This window comes from Rhinoderma darwinii, chromosome 2 (assembly GCF_050947455.1).
Source record: "Rhinoderma darwinii isolate aRhiDar2 chromosome 2, aRhiDar2.hap1, whole genome shotgun sequence".
NCBI classification, from domain to species: Eukaryota; Metazoa; Chordata; class Amphibia; order Anura; family Rhinodermatidae; genus Rhinoderma; species Rhinoderma darwinii.
Genome location: NC_134688.1, coordinates 227,632,754 through 227,656,963, shown reverse-complemented (window position 1 = coordinate 227,656,963; position 24,210 = coordinate 227,632,754). Strand labels below are relative to the sequence as shown.

The 24,210-nt window shown below is 44.6% G+C and overlaps 1 long non-coding RNA gene across 3 annotated transcripts in view; it reads left to right on the top strand.

Annotated features, from left to right (window-relative positions):
* The first annotated feature begins 6,924 nt into the window (after positions 1–6,924).
* Positions 6,925–24,210, top strand: part of LOC142740990 (uncharacterized) — a 34,329-nt gene continuing 17,043 nt past the window's right edge. For all 3 annotated transcript variants that reach the window (XR_012880952.1, XR_012880953.1, XR_012880951.1), the window contains exons 1-2: positions 6,925–7,012; positions 8,782–8,922. This is a non-coding gene — a long non-coding RNA (uncharacterized LOC142740990). The remainder of the gene's footprint in view (positions 7,013–8,781; positions 8,923–24,210) is intronic.

Sequence of the window (24,210 nt, the reverse complement as noted above, 5' to 3'; positions counted from 1 at the left end):
CACAGAAGCTCTTGGCTTCTATAACTGCTTCCTTCTCGTAGTAGGCTGTGTAGTGCATGCAGTGCACTGTGCATTTCTTGGGATAGGGGGATGGTGTTGGAGCCGGCTGACGAGGAGGAAGAAGAGAGCAGCCTACTGTGAAAAGTAACTATAAATAAAAAGTTACAAAAAGTACAAACAAGACAGCTCTACAAAGTAAAGTTTGAGGAGCTGCATACTATACCCTCCTGCTACTGTGCCTAAATGTGAAACAAATTGATTCACATTTTTATATTACTGGACTGTGTTTTAAAAAGGGTTGGAGTAAGGCTCCTGTTTGCAGGTGTGCTGCAGAGGTAAGCTCAATTGCTACAACCATATACTAATTATCAGGGCTGTCATTACAATTTTCTGGGCCCCATATCATCAAAAGGTTAGGGCCCATCTCCATAATAAATTAAATCCATAGAATATCGCATTTTAAGAATGTGCATCATTTTTAGACCTTTAGTGGGCAGGCAGGTGCTGGTAAGTGATGTCACCTGTCTGTACCAATCTGCTCCATACAGATTACTGTGCTAAAGTTTAACAACAAGCCTCAGCACAGTCAACAGAAGAGTCTCAGACTACCACAGGTACACCTATACGAACTATAGACTTTGACTTGTATCCTGTTTTCCAGCTGCCATGCCATCAAGGTGGTACAGCCCAGTGGGTGCACAATACCCACAGATCGTGACAGTCATACGCCCGATATGGTCGCGGCATCTCTGCCTCCTTGGAGCTTCAGTGGCTTGGTGACAGCTACAAGCGGGTCTGGCAGAGGTAGTCCATTTACCAATGCAATAATCAAAGGCCTCTCCAGAGGTGCTGTGGGCAACTGGACAAGAATGAAGTTAGCTGCGGATCCAGAGTCCAGATAAGCAGAGACCCGGTGCGTTTTTTCGCCGGACACTATGATCATGGGAATGGACAATTTTGAAAAAAGTCCTTCTTCACCCAGGGTTGTCTCTCCAACCAACCCTGGGCTTTTGGGGGCACAAACAAACAAGATGGCCTCCGAGGCCGCAATACAGACAGAGTCCCGAAGTGCGTCTGCGTTGTTTCTCCTAGGTAGACAGCTTGAAATGGTCCATCCACAAAGAACAACTGATGAGGACAGCATGGGTTGCTGCAAAGTAGGAGCTGGGTTAGGGGGTCCTCCCTGCCAAACAGGGACATGGTAATAAGCATCCTCCAGATCTACTGATGCCATCACACAATCCCTGAAAAGAAGATTTATTGTAGAGGGGATAGTCTCCATCCAAAATTTTTTGTAAATCAGGATGGAGTTTAGCTGCTTTAAATTTATTATGACCCTGAATTGGCCCTCCTGTTTCTTTACCAGAAAAAGGGGGGAATAGGGGCATTTCCCCATCTCTGGTCTCGGGACTGGTACCAGAACCCCATTCCTAATAAGAGAAATAACCTCTGACTCTAGCGCCCGCTGTTTCTCTGAATCCTTCTGCCTCTTTGTGGGGAGGAATCTGTCTGGAGGAGGGAACATGAATTCTAGCTTGTACTCGGTTTTTATGATACCTAGAACCCATTTGTTCGAGGAGATCCTTTCCCATTCTTGATAGAAAAGGGATAAGCGACCTCCTACCCCACTCCTCTGGCATCCTTGCTGGTGATATTTATTCTTGAGATCGCTCTGAGGCCTAAACAATAAACCCCTGTTCTTTTTAGGGAATTTAGATGATCTAAAATCCTGTCCCTTGAAAATGGGTTCTCTATTAAATTATGGAATGAAAGGAGTCTGGTTTGCCCTGAGTAGGAAACCCCTTCCTCCTATCGGATGCTTTCTCCAGGAGATCATCCAGTGGGGGGCCAAACAAAAGATCTCCTGAACGAGGGATAGAACAAAGTTTCCCTTTGGAGCCTGCATCTCCCTTCCTTGTTTTCAGCCATATTGCTCTTCTGGCTGAGTTGGATAAGGCTGCAGATCTGGCTGCCAGACGGACTGAGTCCACTGAGGCATCAGCCAAAAAATATGTGGCCTTAGACAAAACCGGGAGGGAAGACAGTATCTGATCACTAGGAGTCTTTTCCCTGAGATGAAGCTGTAACTGAGCTATCCAGATTTTGAGAGACCTGGCTACACATGCAGCCTCAATACCCAGCTTAAAGGCCCCCGCAGGGGCTTCCCAGGTACTTTTTAGGTAATAGTCTGCCTTCCTATCCATAGGATCGGGGAGAGACCCAAGATCCTCAAACGGTAAGGCATTTTTCCTGGATATCTTCGCTACCGGGGCATCCAGTCTGGGAAAACTATCCCAGTCTTTACTTAAACCCTAGAAGATCCCATGCCATTTTAAAGTACCGGACTGGAGGATCTTCCTGGGTCTGATCGCTGAGGTCGTACCCCGTGTTCTGCTGATTCTCCTGGATCTTCCATGCTGGTTGCTTTGATGGAGAAGGAGCTGTTCTGGTTCAGGCCTAGGATTGGCTGGGGAGGCTCCCAGGCCATGATGCGCTGTAGCCACTCTTCCCCACATGGGCCGCCGGAGCACCGCTTCCTGGGAGGTCCGCGCGTCATTCCCACCGGAAGTGACATGCCCCGCGACCGGAAGTGGTTACTGTAGTGCGGCGGAAGCGGCCACACGCTGGGTCAGGAATCCTGGCTCTCTGCCTGTAACCCGGAGCAAGGCCTGACCGCAGGAGAGCTTCTCCCCCCAGAGGAGACCCCACCCACGGGGGGAATCTACCACCTCCGAAGAGGGAAGCGGTGACCGGGAGAGGAGGGAGATACCAGCCCCAGACTACAGGTTGCTCCCTAAGAGGCTTACACTTTCAGAAGACCTCCAGGAAAACAGGTGAGTACCTACTGGAGGGTCTGCAGTCCTAGAGAGAGTCTCTTGATCCACAGGACAATCCCATCTGGAGGACAGGAAACCTGACTGGGTGTGTGGAGAGGTGTGTCCTTTTTTATATCGTCAGGCTTCCTGTCCAGCGAATGGGATGTCTCTCCAAGGGTGCTGTCATGGGTGAAAGGGTAAAAGTTAATAAAAGTTAATCAATAAATTATATGTACCCTAAAATAGTGCTATTAAAAAATACAATTTGTCCCGCAAAAAACAAGTCCTTATGTTTGCTATGTCGACACAAAAATAAAAAAGTTATAGCTCTTTGAATGCCACAATGGTAAAACATAAAAAACTGCTTGGTCTTTAAGGCCTAAAATAGGCTGGTCACTAAAGGGTTAAACACACTATAGTATAGCCATCATTATGTGATCTACCTTGTCTGAAACTGCTGTGAAAATTACCTGTTCTGGTGTGGAAAGGAACACATTGTAAACTTGCAAAATCTGGGAGATGGAACCAAAATACAATCTATATGATCTGTCATCCAGCAAAGAGAAACCCCAACATCAGACATGGTCTGTGTTCACACGGAGTATTTTCAGCCTTAAAATCAGCAACACAAATCTGCATCATACCCCTGAGGATTTTGAAGCTGATTTCTACTTGGATTTAAGAGTATGTTCACACGGGCTATTTTCGGCTGTTTTTCGGGCCGTAAATGGCCGAAAAACGGCTGAAAGGTCAGAAGCAGAACGCCTCCAAACATATGCCCATTGATTTCAATGGGAGAAACGGCGTTCTGTTCTGATGAGCCGTTTTTTTTACGCGGCCGTTTTGAAAAATGCCCGCATATAAAAACGGCCACTTACAGGTCACTTCTTGGATCGTTTTTGGAGCCGGTTTTCATAGACTCTATTGAAAATAGCTCCAAAAACTTCCGTAAAAAACGCAGCGAGTTGGCTTAAAAAAACGTCTGAAAATCAGGAGCTGTTTTCCCTTGACAACAGCTCCATATTGTCAGACTTTTTGAGTTTGCGTGTGAACATACCCTCACCACGGTTTTGTCATGGCAATTGTGAAATACAAATTGTTCCACCTTTCCGCAGCAGAATAGAACATGCTGTCGATTTTCAAATCTGCAAGCCCGAACAACCCTGCTGATTTTTTCTGCAATGTGTGAATGAGGTTTGGAAAACTTGCAATGCAGGTTGCTGCAGATTTTTGGTGAAGAATCTATGCAGAAAATCTGGAACAAATACACCCCCGCGTGAACATAGTTTTTCTGAACAAAGAACAAAAACCATAGAAAGGAATATTCTAATCTACTGTATGCCATCTGTTGCTGCACAATAATTACACGTTATGACAAATTGAGAAATAAACATTTTTAAACATCTTGGCATGGACTGCGACCATTTCTTAGGCCCAGGCATCGCCATGTTCTGGCTGGTTCAGGACCCAGTAGTAAAAGATTGAGAAGCCGTGGTCTAGATCACTGGGAATGAGACTCAATCGTGCCCTGAAAACACATCTATTTAGACAGGCCTATAACATTCCCTAATCTGACTCCTTTCCATGGCCCTCCTTTTAGATTAGTCATCAGAATAAGGCCTCCTTTACACGAACGTGATATACGTCCGTACGACGCGCGTGCTTTTCACGCGGGTCGCACGGACCTATACAAGTCTATGGGGGCATGCAGACAGTCCGTGAGTTTTGCTCAGCGTGAGTGCGCTGAAAAAAACTCACGACATGTTCTAAATTTCTGCGTTTTTCGCGCATCACGCACCCATTGAAGTCAATGGGTGCGTGAAAACCACGAAGTGCTTCCGTGCGAACTGCGTGATTCGCGCAAGAGCTGTCAAACTCTGAATGTAAACAGAAAAGCACCACGTGCTTTTCTGTTTACAAACATCCAAACGGAGTGTCAGAATTTAGAGATGAGCGAACCGAACTTCACCGGGTTCGGCCGAACTCGTTTTGACCGAACCCGGCAAAAAATTTTCCGGTATGCGACGTCAGGAGACAGTCACTGTCCAGGGTGCTGAAAGAGTTAAACTGGTTCAGCCCTCTGGACAGTGACTTCCGATCACAATATACATGAACCTGTAAAAAAAAAAAAAGAAGTTCTGACTTACCGATAACTCCCGGCTACTTCCTCCAGTCTGACCTCCCGGGATGACAATTCAATCCAAGTGACAGCTGCAGCCAATCACAGGCCAAGCACAGACTGCAGCCAATCACAGGCTGCAGCGGTCACATGGACTGCCGCGTCATCCAGGGAGGTGGGGCCGGATGTCAAGAGAGGGACGCGTCACCAAGGCAACGGCCGGGAGACCGGACTGGAGGAAGCAGGAAGTTCTTGGTAAGTATGAACGTCTTTTTTTTTATTCACAGGTTGCTGTATATTGTGATCGGAATTCACTGTCGAGGGTGCAGAAAGAGTTACTGCCGATCAGTTAACTCTTTCAGCACCCTGGACAGTGACTGACGTCGACTAGCCTCATCTCTATGATGGCGACTGCGCGAAAATCACGCAGCCGCGCATCATACACTTATGACACACGGAGCTGTCAAGTGCCTTTTGCGCACGCAAAACGCTGCGTTTTTTTGCGTGCGCAAAATGCACACGCTCGTCTAAATGAGGCCTAAGGCCTCATGCACTCTTCAGTTTTTTCCTTCAGGGTGCTATCCGTTTTTGTCACGGATAGCACCCTGAACCCATTAATTTCAATGGGGCCATGCACACCTCAGTTTTTTTGACGGTCCGTTGCTCCTTTCCGATCCAAAGTAGAGCATGTCCTACTTTGGTCCGGGATTCCGTGACCGTGAGGCCCATGCAAGTCAATGGGGCCGTCAAAAAACTTAAGGCACACGGAAGGCATCCGTGTGCCGTCCGTGTGTGACGGAGCCGTTGCCTAGCAACCGCCGGGCGGGCAGAAAAACATTAGAAAAATATTACACTAATCGGCAGCCACTTGTCTCTATTAATAACTGATAGAGAAAAGAGGCTGCTGATTAAAAATAAAAAAAAAGCCTTTCATATGTACCCGGTCGTTGTCTTGGTGACGAGTCCCCGTTCTTCCTCCAGTCCGACCTCCTTTTGTGACACGGCAGCCTGTGATTGGCTGCCGAGACCGCGGCAGCCTGTGACTGGCTGCCGAGGCCGCGGCAGCCTGTGATTGGCTGCAGCGGCGACATGGATTGAACGTCATCGCTGGAGGCCGGACAGGAGGAATGTAAGTATGAACTTATTTTTAAAAAAAAATGTTTATTACATTAAAATTTTATTTTCCGCGCGCAGACCATGGTACTGTCACCCTGGACAGTACCATGCTCGGCGCACGGAAACGGAAACACGGAGTGCACACGGGAGTGCACACGGAAACCACACGGCCGCTAAAACGGGTTCACGGACCCGTCAAAAGCGGCCGTGAAAACGGTGACGTAAGTGTGCACGAGGCCTAAGATTCCCTCACACTCCTTCTCTTCATGTCTGTCATACACGGATACTGGCTGGTGACCGGCTCATGCAGCTTTATGTGTATAAAAGATGGCGGGACTATTGTACAAAACAAACACTGTTACACTTTGTGTCTCCTTTATTTCCTCATAGATTGTAAGCTCTTGCGAGCAGGGTCCTCATTCCTCAGGTTTGAATTGTAAATTAACTTTGTCACTATGTAATGTCTGATGTTGTTTCATGTTCTCTCTAAATTGTAAAGTGCTGCGTAATATGTTGGCGCTATATAAATAAAGATTATTATTATTATTATTAATAAAAAAAACTGCAACATACAGTTGTTGAAAATGAATACACTGAGACCATTTTCATTATGGGATTTCCCTTCCTTACACATTATAATATCTGCATTGTTTGATTTGGGTGAAATTACTGTCCAAAAAGATTATTGATAAAAATTATATTTGTCCAGTTTTAAACATAATTCCTGAAAGACAATTGGCTGCAGTGAAGAGGTCATGTGACAGACATGTCTGGTAGTGTGATTGGTTGTACGCCCTGTTATGATTTTAACTGGTTGGTAAGACCGTTGACCAACTGCCGTGATCAATAGTATTATAACAGTTCTTCCAGTGACTCGTGATCTCTGAGGAGAATGTCCTGCACATTATCTCCTTTCATATGTACCTGGTTTTGACTGCACAGATCTCCTGTACATCTATCGGTAAGCGCTACTCCTAACACACTACACACAGGACAATATAGTCACACTATGCAGTGTATTACAACAGATGGGGCTGAACTGTTCAGTTGTTGCTTTAATGTTAAGCAGCCATGTGACTAACTGACAGTTATGGTGCCCATGCTCCCTGCAGCTGAACAATGGTAGCTGCTGGGTGGCAAAACCCACGCGGTTTTATTTTCGGATTTACTAAGCAGTTCTTGGCTATGCGACATCTACTGCTGTTTGGCCGCAGCGTGTACCCCTTGTACCTTATCTGTACATGACATGGATAACACTTCTTTGACAATGATAAATGTCTTAATAACAAAATAAATCCCATGTTTTTATGTATTCTTGTTAATGACAGATTTACAAATATATGCTTCCCCCTCTATTTAAATTGACCTGTGCAAAAGCAACAGCATGCATATTAGAAAGTGTAATCATTGTATTTTTAATGGTACCATGTTGGGGTACACATGTTGGTTTTTTTTCATCTCCACATTTCCATAGTTTTTTTTGCTTTTTTCATCGACACAGCCTTATAAATGCCTATTTGTTGCAGGATGAGTTGTATTTTTTAATCTTACCATTTTGGGGTACATAAATGTATTGAACAACTTTTAGTCTTGTTTAATGTGCAGTACAAATGACATAACTTTGTTCTGCAGGTCGTTACAATTAGGGTATGTTCACACGGCAGTGTCCGTAACGGCTGAAATTACGGGGCTGTTTTCAGGAGAAATCAGCTCCGTAATTTCAGCCGTAATGGCATGTTGAGGTGCTTTTTCGCTGCGTCCATTACGGACGTAATTGGAGCTGCTTTTCCATCGAGTCAAAGGAAAACGGCTCCAATTACGTCTGAAGAAGTGACAGGCACTTCTTTGACGCGGGCGTCTTTTTTACGCTCCGCATTTTGACAGCGGCGCGTAAAAAAAATGACCGTGTGCACAGAACATCGTAAGACCCATTCTAATGAATGGGCAGATGTTTGCCAACGCTATCGAGGTGCATTTTCGGACGTAAATCGAGGCGTAAAACGCCCGAATTACGTCCGTAAATAAGTCATGTGTACATACCCTTATGGCGATAGCAAACATATAAAGTTATTTTGTGTTTTATTCGTTTTGCAAAATAAAAACTTTTAAAAACACAGTATTCTGAGAATTAAACTTTTTTTTCACCATTGTTGTTTGATTAGTTGTTTTTGCTGTTTTGGGAGGCGAGATTATAGCAATTCTGACATTGTTTTTTACGTTATTCCCTGTGCAGGATAAATAATGTTTTCTTTTTATAGTACAGGTCGCTACAGATGCCAAGATACCAATCTTGTAGTTTTTACATATTTTTTTTGTACTGTGAGGCATTTTGTAAGGGAAACTAGTTTCTTTTTTCATTTTTCTATAAACTTCATGAAACTTTTTTTTTACGTTTTTATTTTAGTCCTACTGCGGGATTTGAACATCCAATATCCTGATTGCTAATATAATACATTGCAATACTTCTGAATGAAATTTGCTGCCTGAAACTTAGTGCAAGTTTTCTAACTCCAGGAAACCACTAACATGTAAAACTCATAAAGGTGTCCATCGCTATCCTGACACTATAGGGCCCATATAGCGGCATTTATGTGAATGGAACAGGCACTATAGCATCGCAGCGCCCTGTTCCGTTGACCTATACGTTGAAACTATATGGATTCCATGCAACAGCCAGTGCCCGCCCCACTCATACTAGCCCCTCCAACTCTGTCTTTTCCCTCCTTACAGTGACACGGGTGTCTGTGTATGTTTGAGGAGGCAGAGCTTTGTTTGAGGCAGGAGTCTTGAGTGCCTGCCACCAGTCTGAAGCAAGCCCTGTACATCAGTGCCAGCCCAGCCAGAAGAAGAAGCTGAAGAGAGTATGCGGAGGTAGGCAGTGCCTGCTTGTCACCCTGTGCTCCCCTGCTACCCCACAGAGCCTGTGGCCACCTTTCGTGCCCTCTTTCCTCACAGAGCGTCACTGTAAGGAAGTGGCCCCGGGCAGGTGGTGTAGTATGGGTTAATGCAGGTGTTTCGCAGCATTGATGGTATGAAGACAGGAGAATTCTTGCAAACTCAACTTTACTAAGCCGGTGTTCACAGTACACCCAACCACAGCAGGAACTACAAAACTTCTCAATATTAGAGGCATAGCTCTTAGACGCGGTTTACTCATTCGGATGACTGCTGGCTGGCTCACATTTTGTCACAGAAAGAGCCAAGGGCACTCTTCCCTGGTTGGTCCGTCGGTCACAAGCCGCAACTGGCTGCACTGTACTTGATGCATGCTGTACACATGGGAAGGATCACGTGTACAGTCATAATGTTACAATGCAATAACAGCAGCACAACATAACATGTCTTAAAACGATATCACCTTCTGAGGGGAAAAACACAAAGACATATATACAAAAATGATATAACTGGCCTCAAATAAATACACAGGCCAAAGTGGCCACCCTTTCTATGTAATGGCACCTGGGGGAGGGGACAGCAGCAAAAGCACATAAACAGCTTTATTAAAGGCACAGTGCACCAATAAACAACCAATACTGGCGTATATACAAATTAGGCAGCAAAGTTTCCTTTAAGGAAATCTTCCTCCACACCCTTATACCGCCATCTATTGTACCCCCGTCTCCTCCCCTAACAGAGCCCCTGCCAACTTCTACTGTGCCCATGGCCATCTCCCATAACTAAGCACATGCCACCGTCTGCCTTCTCCACCCCACCCGAATATAGCTCCTGCCACTTTCTGTCCCCGCACAGAACCGATGCCAACCTGTTCCCTTTGCCCTCCCCAATACAAACGCCAGTGGACACATACAGCAAACGCCACTCACGCACAGGACATGTACCGCATACGCAGCTCACACATTGGACACACTGACACCACTGATGCATTAGACACATGACACACTGCATAATTCACTCATACAAACAAACAAACAAACAAACAAACAAACAAACACAACTCTTCACTCCCATTGCAATATTTTCCTGCTTTCTTTTGTAGAGTGCTGGACCTTGGCAACTGGCAAGCAGAATGCTGGTAGGACATAGGCATCTGTACCCAAACTCCCTACCACCACTAAGCCCGTCCATGTAGCCGATAAACACCGCCCCTTTTGTTAAGCTCCGCCCATCACATTTTAAAATAAATGTAAAAGTTCTTCTTACACTCACCACCTAACACTACAGCAAACCAGTTAGGCCACCCTCCTATAGGGGACCCTGTGCAACTAGCAGTATGTCCCCTGATTGCCATGGAACAGCAGTAGAAATATAAGCGCTACGGCCCCTTCAAAACAGCTGATTGGCGGGGGTCCCAGGAGTTAGATTCCGATCCATCAACTATTGATGCCCTATCCTGAGGTTAGGCCATTCATTTTTACTGTCTGGTAAACCCCTTTAAAGGCTATGTAAACCTTTGATGAGTATGTATTGTATTTTTTTTTAATAAACAGGTCAATCAGTGTGATTGGTGTAACATTTTAATTAGTGTTTATTAGAAAATTATTTTTACTTTTTTAGATACAGCTGCTTCTGTATACAGAGCAGCTGTATGTAGCGCTAAATCTTGTTCCCGTCAGGTCCATGGGACTGACGGGTTCAGTGAAAGCGGATCCTGTGTGTCTCTGACACGCACGATCCACCTGTTATCCATCATATATCCATCATGTATCCATCATGTGATGGATTGCAGGTAGATTCTGCATGTCAAAGACACGCAGCACCCTCTGACACTGAACCCGTTAGGTCCGCGGGACTGACGGATTAAGATCATAGCAAAATATCCTGCTGCTCTGTATAGAGAATGTATCTCAAAAAGTAAAACAGATTTTTATTAAAAACTATTTATAAAGTTACACCAAACACACTAACTGACCTGTTTAACCACTTGCGAACCGCCCATAGACTATAAACTTCTGGGCAGTCCGCAATTAACTCTGCAGGGCCGTTCCAGAACAGAGTCAGCAGATTCGCAGCTCCGCGGCGGCATTAAAGAGGCTCTGTCACCAGATTTTGCAACCCCTATCTGCTATTGCAGCAGATAGGCGCTGCAATGTAGATTACAGTAACGTTTTTATTTTTTAAAAACGAGCATTTTTGGCCAAGTTATGACCATTTTTGTATTTATGCAAATGGAGTTTGCAAAAGTACAACTGGGCGTGTTTAAAAGTAAAAGTACAACTGGGCGTGTATTATGTGCGTTCATCGGGGCGTTTTTACTACTTTTACTAGCTGGGCGTTCTGACGAGAAGTATCATCCACTTCTCTTCAGAACGCCCAGCTTCTGGTAGTGCAGACACAGCCGTGTTCTCGAGAGATCACACTGTGACGTCACTCACAGGTCCTGCATCGTGTCAGACGAGCGAGGACACATCGGCACCAGAGGCTACAGTTGATTCTGCAGCAGCATCAGCATTTGCAGGTAAGTAGCTACATCGACTTACCTGCAAATGCCGATGCTGCTGCAGAATCAAATGTAGCCTCTGGTGCCGATGTGTCCTCGCTCGTCTGACACGATGCAGGACCTGGGGCAGGACCTGTGAGTGACGACACAGCGTGATCTCTCGAGAACACGGCTGTGTCTGCACTGCCAGAAGCTGGGCGTTCTGAAGAGAAGTGGATGATACTTCTCGTCAGAACGCCCAGCTAGTAAAAGAAGTAAAAACGCCCCGATGTACGCACACAATACACGCCCAGTTGTACTTTTACTTTTAAACACGCCCAGTTGTACTTTTGCAAGCCTCATTTGCATAAATACAAAAATGGTCATAACTTGGCCAAAAATGCTCGTTTTTTTAAAATAAAAACGTTACTGTAATATACATTGCAGCGCCTATCTGCTGCAATAGCAGATAGGGGTTGCAAAATCTGGTGACAGAGCCTCTTTAAGCTCCGTGATACAGCTGTCTCTATACAGCTGTATCATGGAACTTTAACCAGAGACCACTCAGCGTGGTCTCCAGTTAGGTGATCCCTGTGACAGCATGTCACAGCGATTACATTGCTCCTCCCAGTAGCGCTTACTCGCCGACGGTAATGAGACCAGCTATGTAAACGCTGTGACAGCCTGTCACAGCAATTACATGTGTGCCGACGGTAAGGAGCTCCATGATACAGCTGTCTAGAGAGCTGTCTAGAGAGCTGTATCACCGAGCTTCAGAGTGGTCTCTGTTCAGGTGATCGCTGTGACAGCCTGTCACAGCGATCAACAGTTGCATCTTCTCCCTCTCTGGCAGACTGCCAGAGAGAGAGAGAAGAATAATGTAATGTAAAAAAAAACAACAAAAAAAAAAACCACATATTTTTTTTCTTTTCAGTAAGAATTTTCTCTATAAATAATTTTGTCTGTCTGCTACACGGAGACTTTGGCCATGCACGACACAGGTCGACCGGCCAAAGATTGCTATGTCCCGTAGCCTAAATTGCATGTAATAAAAGTCAATGTGGTTGTGTCGCAACGTGCAAGTTGCCACGACATGGCAGTTGCAAGAAATCCAGTCGTGATGCAGTTACTTGCAGGTTGCGACGCAACCACATTGACTTTCATTACTTGTGGTGTAGGCTATGGGACATAGAGATCTTTGGTCGGACAACCTGTGTCGTGGCGAAAGTCACCATGTAACTCACACGGAATATTTTGCACGCAGTAAAAAATCTGCCTCAAAATTCCTTCAGGAATTTTGAGGTAGATTTTGACCTGCCTGCACTTTTTTGCTGTTTTTTTTGCATGAGGGTATTGAGGACCGCGGACGTAAAATGCTTTTTCTGCCTCCCAGTTGCCCGGGAAAAAACAACAATTTCGCCCTTTTCCACGTCAAAATCAGCACCAAAAAAACTCTGTGAACTGGGCCTTAGGGGGACGTTAGATGTGGCGGATTCACTGCAAATTTTACCTGCGGCTTTGCGCAGTCATAGTCTGCAGCGGATTACAGTACAAGGCAAGTAGATGTGATTTTTACAAAACTCATCTGCATGCTGTAGACATTTTACACAATATGATATGACATTAAACCTTGTGGTCTACTTTCCATAAAATAATCATTTTTGGGGTGTCAAAGGGGTTTTCCAGTCTACAAAAATTGATGGCCTATCCTTAGGATAAGCCATCAATATCTGATCGTTGGTGGCCCGTCTCCCTGCAGCCCTGCCGATCAACTGTTTTGAAGGGGCCGCGATACTCGTACGATCGCCACTTCCCCTTCATTTCCTTTACTGCTCACACTGTGAATCGCGGACACACTTGTAGCGGCGGTTCACAGTATTACATTATACACTTAAATGGGAGAAGGCTGTAAAACTGTGAACCGCCGCTACAAGTGTGTCCGCGATTCACAGTGTGAGCAGTAAAGGAAATAGAGGGGAAGCAGCGCTCGTACGAGCACAGTTACCCCTTCAAAACAGCCGATCGACGGGGGTGCCGGACCCTGACCGATCAGATATTGATGGCCTATCCTGAGGACTGAGTTTTTGTGGACTGGAAACGTCACAACATCTGTAATGGTCGTACGGTCTCAGCGAACCAGCATTGGAAATTTTTTCTCTAAAAGTCAGTTTGCGCACCATTTTATGCGCCACCTTGCGCCCAGCGTGTAAGAAATTCACACATATTTGGTACAGTTGAAGTCAGCAGAAGTTGGCAAATATGTAATCAGGTGTGTTTACCCATTGGCATGCACCAGATGTAAAAAACATCACCTAAAATCACACATTCACATTTTTTCTTCTTTTTTTTTCCATTTTCCTTCCATATTTTTAAAAAAAGTCAAATATGTTTATTATTTTTTTTACACAATATGGAAGCCCAATATGTCCTGAGAAAAACAAGACCAAATACAGTAATAAATATAATATAATAATAAAAAAAATGCCCATCAAAGGTATACATAGCCTTGAAGGAAATCATCTCTTGAGGCTTTATTCAGACAAACGGGAAATACGTCCGTGCAACGCGCGTGATTTTCACATGCGTCGCACGGACCTATAATAGTCTATGGGGCCTTGCAGACATGTCCGTGATTTTTACTCAGCGTGAGTCCGCTGAAAAAAAGTCACGACATGTCCGTTCTTTGGGCGTTTTTCTCGCATCACGCACCCATTGAAGTCAATGGGTGCGTGAAAACCACGCATGTTGCACAGAAGCACTTCCGTGCGAACAGCTTGATTCGCGCAACAGCTGTCAAAAGGGTGAATGAAAACAGAAAAGCACCACATGCTTTTCTGTTTACAAACATCCAATCGGAGTGTCATAATGATGGCGGCTGCGCGAAAAGCACGCAGCTGCGCACCATATGTGGAGGCCACACGGAGCTGTTAAGTGCCTTTTGCGCAGGCAAAACGCCACGTTTTTGCGAGCGCAAAAACGCAGCGCTCGTGTGAATCCAGCCTGACTTTGATGAGTTAAAATTTCAAGACCAGGGAAAAAAACATTCTGATGTTCATGACTGGGGTATTATAGGATCCTCTGGTGCTCCAATGGGCCAGTCTGACACTGTACACACATATATACAAACACACACATTGCTCACATATTATATATACACACACAGTACATGCACACACAGTATATACACACACACATATTACACAAATATATATATGTACAGTACATGCACACACAGTATATACACACATGCATATTACACAAATATATATGTACAGTACATGCACATACAGTATATACACATATTACACACAAAAAAAACATTACAAGCGTATAAAAACACAGTACACACGTTACACATACACTTCCCTCAGAAAGCTGAAGTCTGTATATCATGCACAAATGTCCTGGCTCACTTGCACTAGCATTAGCATTAGGGCGGATTCACACGAACGTGAATTGCGTCCGTGCAGGCCGCGTGGTTTTCACGCGGCACGCATGGACCAATAGAATTCTATGGGCCAGTACAGACAGTCCGTGCTTTTTGCGCAACGTTTGTCCGCTGCGTAAAAAGCGCGACACGTTCAATATCTCGGCGTATTTCGCGCATCACGCACCCATTGAAGTCAAGAGAGAAAACATAACAGCCTCCTAAGAGAATAATACACTGGTTTTCTATTTTATTTTTCAAGTTTTTAAATTGTGATATAGGATAAAGCAGCAACAAAAATAAGGGGAATATGTGATATTTGATTTGTAGTTTTTGGTGTTTTTTTTTTTTTCTTGGCTTGGATTTTATATTTAGGGTATGTTCACACTTAGTTTTTTGAAGGCTGAAAATTCAGAAAATTTTGAGACAGATTTTGATCTGCCTGCACACAGTTTGCCGCGTTTTTCGCAGCGCTTTCTCTACCTCCCATTGATGTGGGAGCTCAGAGACGTAAACGCCTGAAGATAGGGCATGTCGCATCCGCCTCACATTAAAATCAATGGGAAGCGTTTTCGGATGTTTTTTGGCGCTTTCCGACGCGTCTTCCGCGTCAAAAAAAGTATCCAATAACTCTATGTGAACAGGGCATTAGTGGTCCTTTAATGTGTTTTCAAGGTGACATTGTCATAGCTGCCAACACAATTTGCCGGGACTGTCCCGAATTTACAGAGACAGTCCCGGCAAATTACTGCCCGGGACGTGTCCTGGCAACTGCCACATTCAATTGTAGTTGCGTCCTCAGGACGCAGATACAATTAAATACTATGGCAGAGCAGGAAACTATCCACTTCCTGCTCTGCCATTCACTCGTCCTGGAGCGGAATCCCAGACCAGAGCGTAGGCAATGCTCTGGCCGGGGATTCCACTCTTAGGCGGAATTCACACAAACGTTTGCGTTTTGCAGTTCCGTGTGTCATAATTGTTTGTTGCGTGGCTGCGTGATTTTCGCGCATATGCCATCCTTATGACATGCGGTTTTGAGGTTTAGAAAAAGAAATGAAGGAGGTGGTTTTATTTTTCCCTTCATTTCTTGATCTACTGTTGCGCGAATCACGCGCAGCACACGGATTTTCACGCACCCATTGACTTCAATGGGTGCGTGATGCGCAAAAAACGCTCAAGCATAGAACATGTCGTGAGTTTCACGCAGCGGACGCACGCTGCGTGAAAAACACGGAATGTCTGAATGTCACCAGTGCCTCATATAGGTCCGTGCAACGCGCATGATTTTCACACGCGTATCACGGACGTGAACTACGCTCGTGTAAATAAGGCCTTAGAGGGAGCCCCTGATGTCACTGTGCATATATGGACAGTGAAGTCAGGGGCTCCTCCTGGAGCACCGGATACCCCGGCAAGAGCATTGCCGATGCTCTGGCCAGTGATGTCATGGGCTCCTCCAGGAGACCATAATGTCTCTATCTACAGGGGCGGGGCATGGCAGCATCTACAGGGGAGGTGGTGTGGCATCATCTACAGGGGAGGGGTGGTGTAGCACAATCTACAGGGAGGGGAGTGTGTGGCACCAGCTACAGGTGGGCTGTGTGGCATGAGCTACAGGTGGGCTGTGTGTCATCAGCTACAGGGGCTGTGTGTCATCAGCTACAGGGGCTGTGTGGCACCAGCTTCAGGGGGGCTGTGTGGCATCAGCTACAGGGGGGCTGTGTGGCACCAGCCACAGTGGGGCTGTGTGACACCAGCTACCGAGCTACAGAGGAGGCTGTGTGGCACCAGCTTTAGAGGGGGCTGTGTGGCACCAGTTACAGAGGTCACCATGGCACTATTTAGAGAGAGCACTGTGGCACTATCTACAGGGGGGCCAAGTAGCATTATCTACAGAAAGCAGTGCGTGGCAATATCTACACAGAGCATTGTGGAGCACCATCTACAATCTACACTGGTTTTTAAGCTACCAGTAGTCGCAAGCACATATTACCTAGCCCTAGTGATAAAGGGAGACATTACCTGCCTGTAAACAACCAGATACCCAGAGAGATATACTGGCCACGATAGTAGTTGTGAGCCAAACTAGTGCAGACATTTTTGTTTGTTTATTTGTATGCAGAAATTCTGGAAAGAATGCCATTCCCAACTAGCCACACCCACCAGATAAGCCATGCTTCCATAAGACACACCCATCAAAGATGGCACACCCTAAGTGTCCCTGGAAAAAAAAATTCAAATGTTGGCAACTATGCAATGTTCATTTTTCATGAAAATCTGCCCCCAGCAGTTCCCTGCCTGTTTGTTCATAATCCCTGCTCTCCCATAGTTCCTCTCTCATCCCCGTTCTCGCTCCCGAGTCCTGCACCAACACTATACAGTGCATATTTAATTGTTTGGCTTGAAAGCATTGTGCAGCAGAACTGCAGTCTGCATTTTCCCTCTAAGGGCATGGCCCCACGTGGCGGTTTTCCTCCGCAGCTGTCCGCATCAATGCCGCACAGAATCTGCGTTGCAGATTCTGTGGCGGATCTGCCCAAAATGTGCAGTAAATTGATGCGGATTAGCTGCTGCGTACTGCGGTAAAAGTGCAGCCCTTTCCCTAGTGAAAGTAAACGAATTTCATACTTACCGGCCGTTGTCTTGGTGACGCGTCCCTCTTTCGGCATCCAGCCCGACCTCCCTGGATGACGCGGCAGTCCATGTGACCGCTGCAGCCTGTGATTGGCTGCAGCCGTCACTTAGACTGAAACGTCATCCTGGGAAGCCGGACTTGAGACAGAAGCAGGGAGTTCTCGGTAAGTATGAACTTCTATTTTTTTTACAGGTTGCTGTATATTGGGATCGGTAGTCACTGTCCAGGGTGCAGAAACAGTTACTGCCGATCGCTTAACTCTTTCAGCACCCTGGACAGTGACTATTTACTGACGTCTCCTAGCAACGCTCCCGTAATTACGGGAGCCCCATTGACTTCCTCAGTCTGGCTGTAGACCTAGAAATACATAGGTCCAGCCAGAATGAAGAAATGTCATGTCAAAAAAGCAAGACGCATCCGCAGCACACATAACATGTGCATGACAGCTGCGGACTTCATTGCGGAATTTAGAATCTCCATTGAGTCCGCAACCAGTCCGCCACTGGTCCGCAACATCCATTGTATGCTGCGGACACCAAATTCCGCACCGCAGCCTATGCTCCGCAGCGGAATTTTCAGCCTCGTCTAAACGAAGCCTACTAAAAAGAAGTGGAAGGCAATGGAGAAACGGCTCCGCTGCGGATTAACGCTGCGGAGTGTCCGCAGCGGAATTCAAGAGCAATTCCGCCACATGTGGCTTTGCCCTAAGGGTATGTTCACACGACCTATTTTCGTACGTAATGGAGGCGTTTTTTACGCCTCGAATTACGCCTGAAAAGACGGCTCCAATACGTCGGCAAACATCTGCCCATTGCCTGCAATGGGTCTTACGATGTTCTGTGCAGACGCGCTGTGATTTTACGCGTCGCTGTCAAAATACGGCGCGTAAAATGATGGCTCATCAAATGAAGTGCAGGACACTTCTTGGGACGTTTTTGGAGCCGTTTTCTCATAGACACTATTGAAAACAGCTCCAAAAATGGCCGCAAAAACGCAGCGAGAAACGCGAGTTGCTCAAAAAACTTCTGAAAATCATGAGCTGGTTAAGTAGAATCGTGTGTTGAATGCGTCACTTACCTCTATTCTAAAAAAAACAAACATTTTTACTTCCCAGAAAACGAGGTTGGATTTAACCTCTTAACGCCGAAGGACGGATAGATCCGTCCTCAGCAGCTGCTAGTTCGCGCAGGAGGACGGATATATCCGTCCTGTGATGGCGCGGGTACTGTCACTGTAACCACGTGATCAGCGGCAGGAGCACGGCTGTTATACACAGCCTGGCTCCTGCTGCAACTGCCGGAATCGAAGCGCACTCCGATTCCGGCAGTTTAACCCATTAAATGCCGCTGTCAATAGTGACAGCGGCATCTAATGTGTTTGACAGAGGGAGGGAGCTCCCTCTGTCACCCCATCGGCGCCCCCGCAAAGAAATTGCGGGTCGCCGTCGGGTTTCCATGGCAGCGGGGGGACTAACAAAGACCCCCAGGTCTGCCTTCAGCATCTGCCTGTTAGGCGATGTCGGAGGCATGACCTAACAGGTTACCTGTCAGTTTTAGGGTATGTTCACACGCACTAATTACGGACGTAATTCGGGCGTTTTTGCTCCGAATTACGTCCGAAAATAGCGCCTCAATAGCGTTGACAAACATCTGCCCATTGAAAGCAATGGGCAGACGTTTGTCTGTTCACACGAGGCGTAATTTACGCGCCGCTGTCAAATGACGGCGCGTAAATAGACGCCCGTGTCAAAGAAGTGACCTGTCACTTCTTTGGCCGTAATTGGAGCCGTTATTCATTGACTCCAATGAATAGCAGCGCCAATTACATCCGTAATTGACGCGGCGTTCAAGCGCCTGCACATGCCGTTACGGCTGAAATTACGGGGATGTTTTCAGGCTGAAACATCCCCGTAATTTCAGCCGTTACGGACGCCCTCGTGTGAACATACCCTTACACTGACAGGCAATAATGCTTTGGTATACGAAGTATACCAAAGCATTATATATGCGATCAGCAGATCGCATAGTGAAGTCCCCTGGTGGGACTAAAAAAAAAAATGTCAATCAGTTAAATAAAGCTGGTAAAAAAAAAAAATAATAATTACAGTGAAAATCAAATAAAACGACTTTTTTTGCCCAAAAAGTGGTTTTATTTAGTAAAAGTGTCAAAACAAATCACACATACACATATATGGTATCCCCGCGATCGTAACGACTTCAACAATAAAATGAACACATTACTTAAACCGCCGGATGAACGGCGTCCAAAAAAAATGCAAAAAACAACGGCAAAATTCTCTCTTTTCTCCCATTCCCCCCATAAAAATTAATCTATAAGTCCTATGTACCCCAAAATAGTACTAATGAAACTATACATTGGCCCGCAAAAATCAAGCCCCCATACGGCCACATTGACGGAAAAATAAAAACGTTACGGCTCTTGGAATGCGGCGATGCAAAAACAAGTAATTTTTTTCTAAAAGGCTTTTTATTGTGCAAACGTAGGAAAACATATAAAACCCTTACATATTTGGTATCCCCGTAATCGTGCCGACCCATAGAATAAAGTGAATGTGTTATTTACGCTGCATAGTAAACGGCGTAAATTTATAACGTGAAAATCAATGCTGGAATAGCTGCTTATTTTCAATACTCTCCTAAAATAAAGTTAATAAAAGTTAATCAATATATTATAAGCATCTAAAAATGGTACATTTACAAAATACAACTCGTCCCGCAAAAAACAAGCCCTTACACGGCTATGTCGACGGAATAAAAAAAGAGTTACGACTCTTGGAATGCAACCATGAAAAAGCAAAAAATAATCCTTGGTCATTAACGTGCAAAATGGCGCGGTCATTAACCCCTTCCCTCTTTAGCCACTTTTGACCTTCCTGACCGAGCCTCATTTTTCAAATCTGACATGTGTCACTTTATGTGGTAATAACTCCGGAATGCTTTTACCTATCCAAGCGATTCTGAGATTGTTTTCTCGTGACACATTGGACTTTAAGTTACTGGCAAAATTTGCTCGATATGTTCAGTATTTATTTGTGAAAAACACCAAAATATAGCGAAAAATTTCAAAAATTAGCATTTTTCTCAATTTAAATGTATCTGCTTGTAAGATAGGCAGTTATACCACACAAAATTGTTGCTAATTAACATCCCCCATATGTCTACTTTAGATTGGCATCGTTTTTTGAACATCCTTTTATTTTTCTATGACCTCACAAGGCTTAGAACTTTAGCAGCAATTTCTCACATTTTCAAGAAAATTTCAAAAGGCCATTTTTACAGGGGCCAGTTCAGTTGTGAAGTGGCTTTGAGGGCCTTGTATATTAGAAACCCCCAAAAAGTCACCCCATTTTAAAAACTTCACCCCTCAAAGTATTCAAAACAGCATTTAGAAAATGTCTTAACCCTTTACACATGTCACAGGAATTAAAGCAAAGTAGAGGTGAAATTTACAAATTTAATATTTTTTTGCAGAAATAAATTTTTAGTACAATTTTTTTTATAACACAGAAGGTTTTACCAGAGAAATGCAACTCAATATTTGTTGTCCAGTTTCTGCAGTTTTAGGAAATATCCCACGTGGCCGTAGCGTGCTACTGGACTGAAGCACCGGCCTCCGAAGCAAAGGAACACCTAGTGGATTTTGGGGCCTTATTTTTGTTAGAATAAATTTTAGGCACCATGTCAGGTTTGAAGGGCTCTTGCGGTGCCAAAACAGTCAAAATCCCCCAAAAGTGACCCCATCTGGGAAACTACACACCTCAAGGAAATTATCTAGGGGTACAGTGAGCATTTTGACCGCACAGGTTTTTTACAGAAATTATTGGAAGTAGGCCGTGAAAATTAAAATCAACATTTCTTCAAAGAAAATGTAGGTTTAACGATTTTTTTTCTCATTTCCACAAGGACTAAAGGAGAAAAAGCACCGTAAAATTTGTAAAGCAATTTCTCCCGAGTAAAACAATATCCCACATGTGGTAATAAACGGTTGTTTGGAGACACGGCAGGGCTGAGAAGGGAAAGAGCGCTATTTGGCTTTTGGAGCTCAAGTTTAGCAGGAATGGTTTGCGGAGGCCATGTCACATTTACGAAGTCCCTGAGGTATCAAAAAACAGTAGAAACCCCCACAAGTGACCCCATTTTGGAGACTACACCCATTGAGGAAATTATCTAGGGGTATAGTGAGCGATTTGACCCCACAGGTTTTTTGCAGAAATTATTGGAAGTAGGCCCTGAAAATAAAAATCAACATTTTTTCAAAGAAAATGTAGGTTTAGCTTATTTTTACTCATTTCCACAAGGACTGGGGAAAAAGCACCACAAAATTTGTAAAGCAATTTCTCCCGAATTAAGTAATGCCCCACATGTGGTAATAAACGGCTGTTTGGAGACACGGCTTGGCTTAGAAGGGAAAGAGCGCTATTTGGCTTTTGGAGATCACATTGAGCAGGAATGGTTTGCGGCGGCCATGTCACATTTGCAAAGCCCCTGAGGGGAAAAAACTATGAAAACGCCCAAAAAGTGACACCATTTAGGAAACTACACCTCTTGAGGAATTCATCTAGGGGCGTAGTGAGCATTTTGACCCCACAGATGTTTCATAGAATTTATTAGAATTTGGCAGTGAAAATAAAAACAATCCTTTTTCTTCAATAAGACTTAGCTTTAGCGCAAATATTTTCATTTTCGCAACAAATAAAGGAAAAAAAAGAACCCAACATTTGTAAAGCACTTTCTCCCGAGTACGGCAATACCCCATATGTGGTCATAAACTGCTGTTTGGGCACACGGCAGGGCTCAGAAGGGAAGGACCGCCATTTGGAGTGCAGATGTTGCTGGATTGGTTTCTGGGCGCCTGTGGGCCCAAAACAGTGGAAACCCCCCAGAAGTGACCCAATTTTGGAAACTACACCCCTCAATGCATTTACCTAGGGGTGTAGTTAGCATGTTAACCCTGCAGGTGTTTTGTAGAAATTAGTGTGAACTCGATGTTGCAGAGTGAAAATGGGATTTTTTCCACAGATATGTGGACAATATGTGGTGCCCGGCTTGTGCCACCATAACAAGACAGCTCTCTAATTATTATGCTGGGTTTCCTGGTTTTAGAAACACCCTACATGTGGCCCTAATCTCTTGCCTGGACAGTCGACCAGGCTCAGGAGTGAAAGCGTACCATGTAAAATTGAGGCCTAATTTGGCGATTTACAAAGTATTGGTTCACAACTGCAGAGGCTCAGATGTGAAATAATAAAAATAAACCCCTGGGAAGTGACCCCATTATGGAAACTGCACCCCTCAAGGCATTTATTAAGGGGTGTAGTGAGCATTTTCACCCCACAGGTCTTTTCCATAAATGAATGCGCTGTGGATGGTGCAAATTAAAAATTTATATTTTTCCCTAGATATGCCATTCAGTGGCAAATATGTCGTGCCCAGCTTATGCCACTGGAGACACACACCCCAAAAATTGCTAAAAGGGTTCTCCCGGGTATGACGGTGCCATATATGTGGAAGGAAACTGCTGTTTGGGCACGCTGTAGGGTTCAGATGGGAGGAAATGCCATTTGGCTTTTGGAGCGTGGATTTTGCTTGGTAGTAGTTTTGTTTGGAGTCTTGCTGGTGTTTCCGTTTATAATGTAGGGCATATGTAAGCCGGGCAGAGTATATAAGGGGCATAGTCAGGTGGTATAATAATGGGGTAAAAAAAAACAATAAAATAATCCATAGATGTGTGTTACGCTGTGCTCAATCCTTTCTGCACAGGCCGGTGTCGCACTGATATATGGCGTCCTTTATTATCACCCTTTTGATCCACACTCCGCGCCTTTGTAGTTGGGGAATTTTGCTAGGAAGTGTTGTCCTGGTATAATACGGGCACCGTCACTTCCAGCGGATATGTTTGGGCCCTTCCTTTCCTGGTTCCCTAATTTTAGGTCCTTGATAAATCGCCTCTTCAAACAGAAGAAATGTTCCCCTCGGGCACAACTGCATATTTTTTTATTTCCTGACTTATTGGAGCCATAACTAATTTTATTTTTCATAGACGTAGCGGTATGAGGGCTGGTTTGTTGCGGGACGAGCTGTAGTTATTATTGGTACCATTTTGGGGTACATGTGACTTTTTGATCACCTTTTATCCTATTTTTTGGGATGCCAGGTAAACAAAAAAACGCAATTCTGGCACAGCTTTTTTCGTTTTTTTTTTATACAGCGTTCACCACGCATTATAAACTACATGTTAACTTTATTCTGCGGGTCAGTACGATTCTGGCGATACCTAATTTATAGCACTTTTTTATGTTTTACAACTTTTTGCACAATAAAATTACTTTTGTAAAAAGAATGTATTTTTTCTGTCGCCAAGTTGTGAGAACCATAACTTTTTAATTTTTTTGTCGACGGAGGTGTATGAGGGCTTGTTTTTTGCGGGACGAGCTATAGTTTTTATAGGTACCATTTTTGGATACGTGCGACTTTCTGATCACTTTTTATTCTAACATTTGTAGGGCAAAGTGACTAAAAAACAGAAACTCTGGTAACGTTTTTTACGCTGTTCACCGCGTGCAATAAATAATATAATATTTTGATACCTCAGGTCGTTACGATCGCGGCGATACCAAATACATATGGTTTATTATTATTTTTCAATAATAAAGGACTTGATAAGAGTAAAAGGGGGATTGTGTTTTATTTGACTACT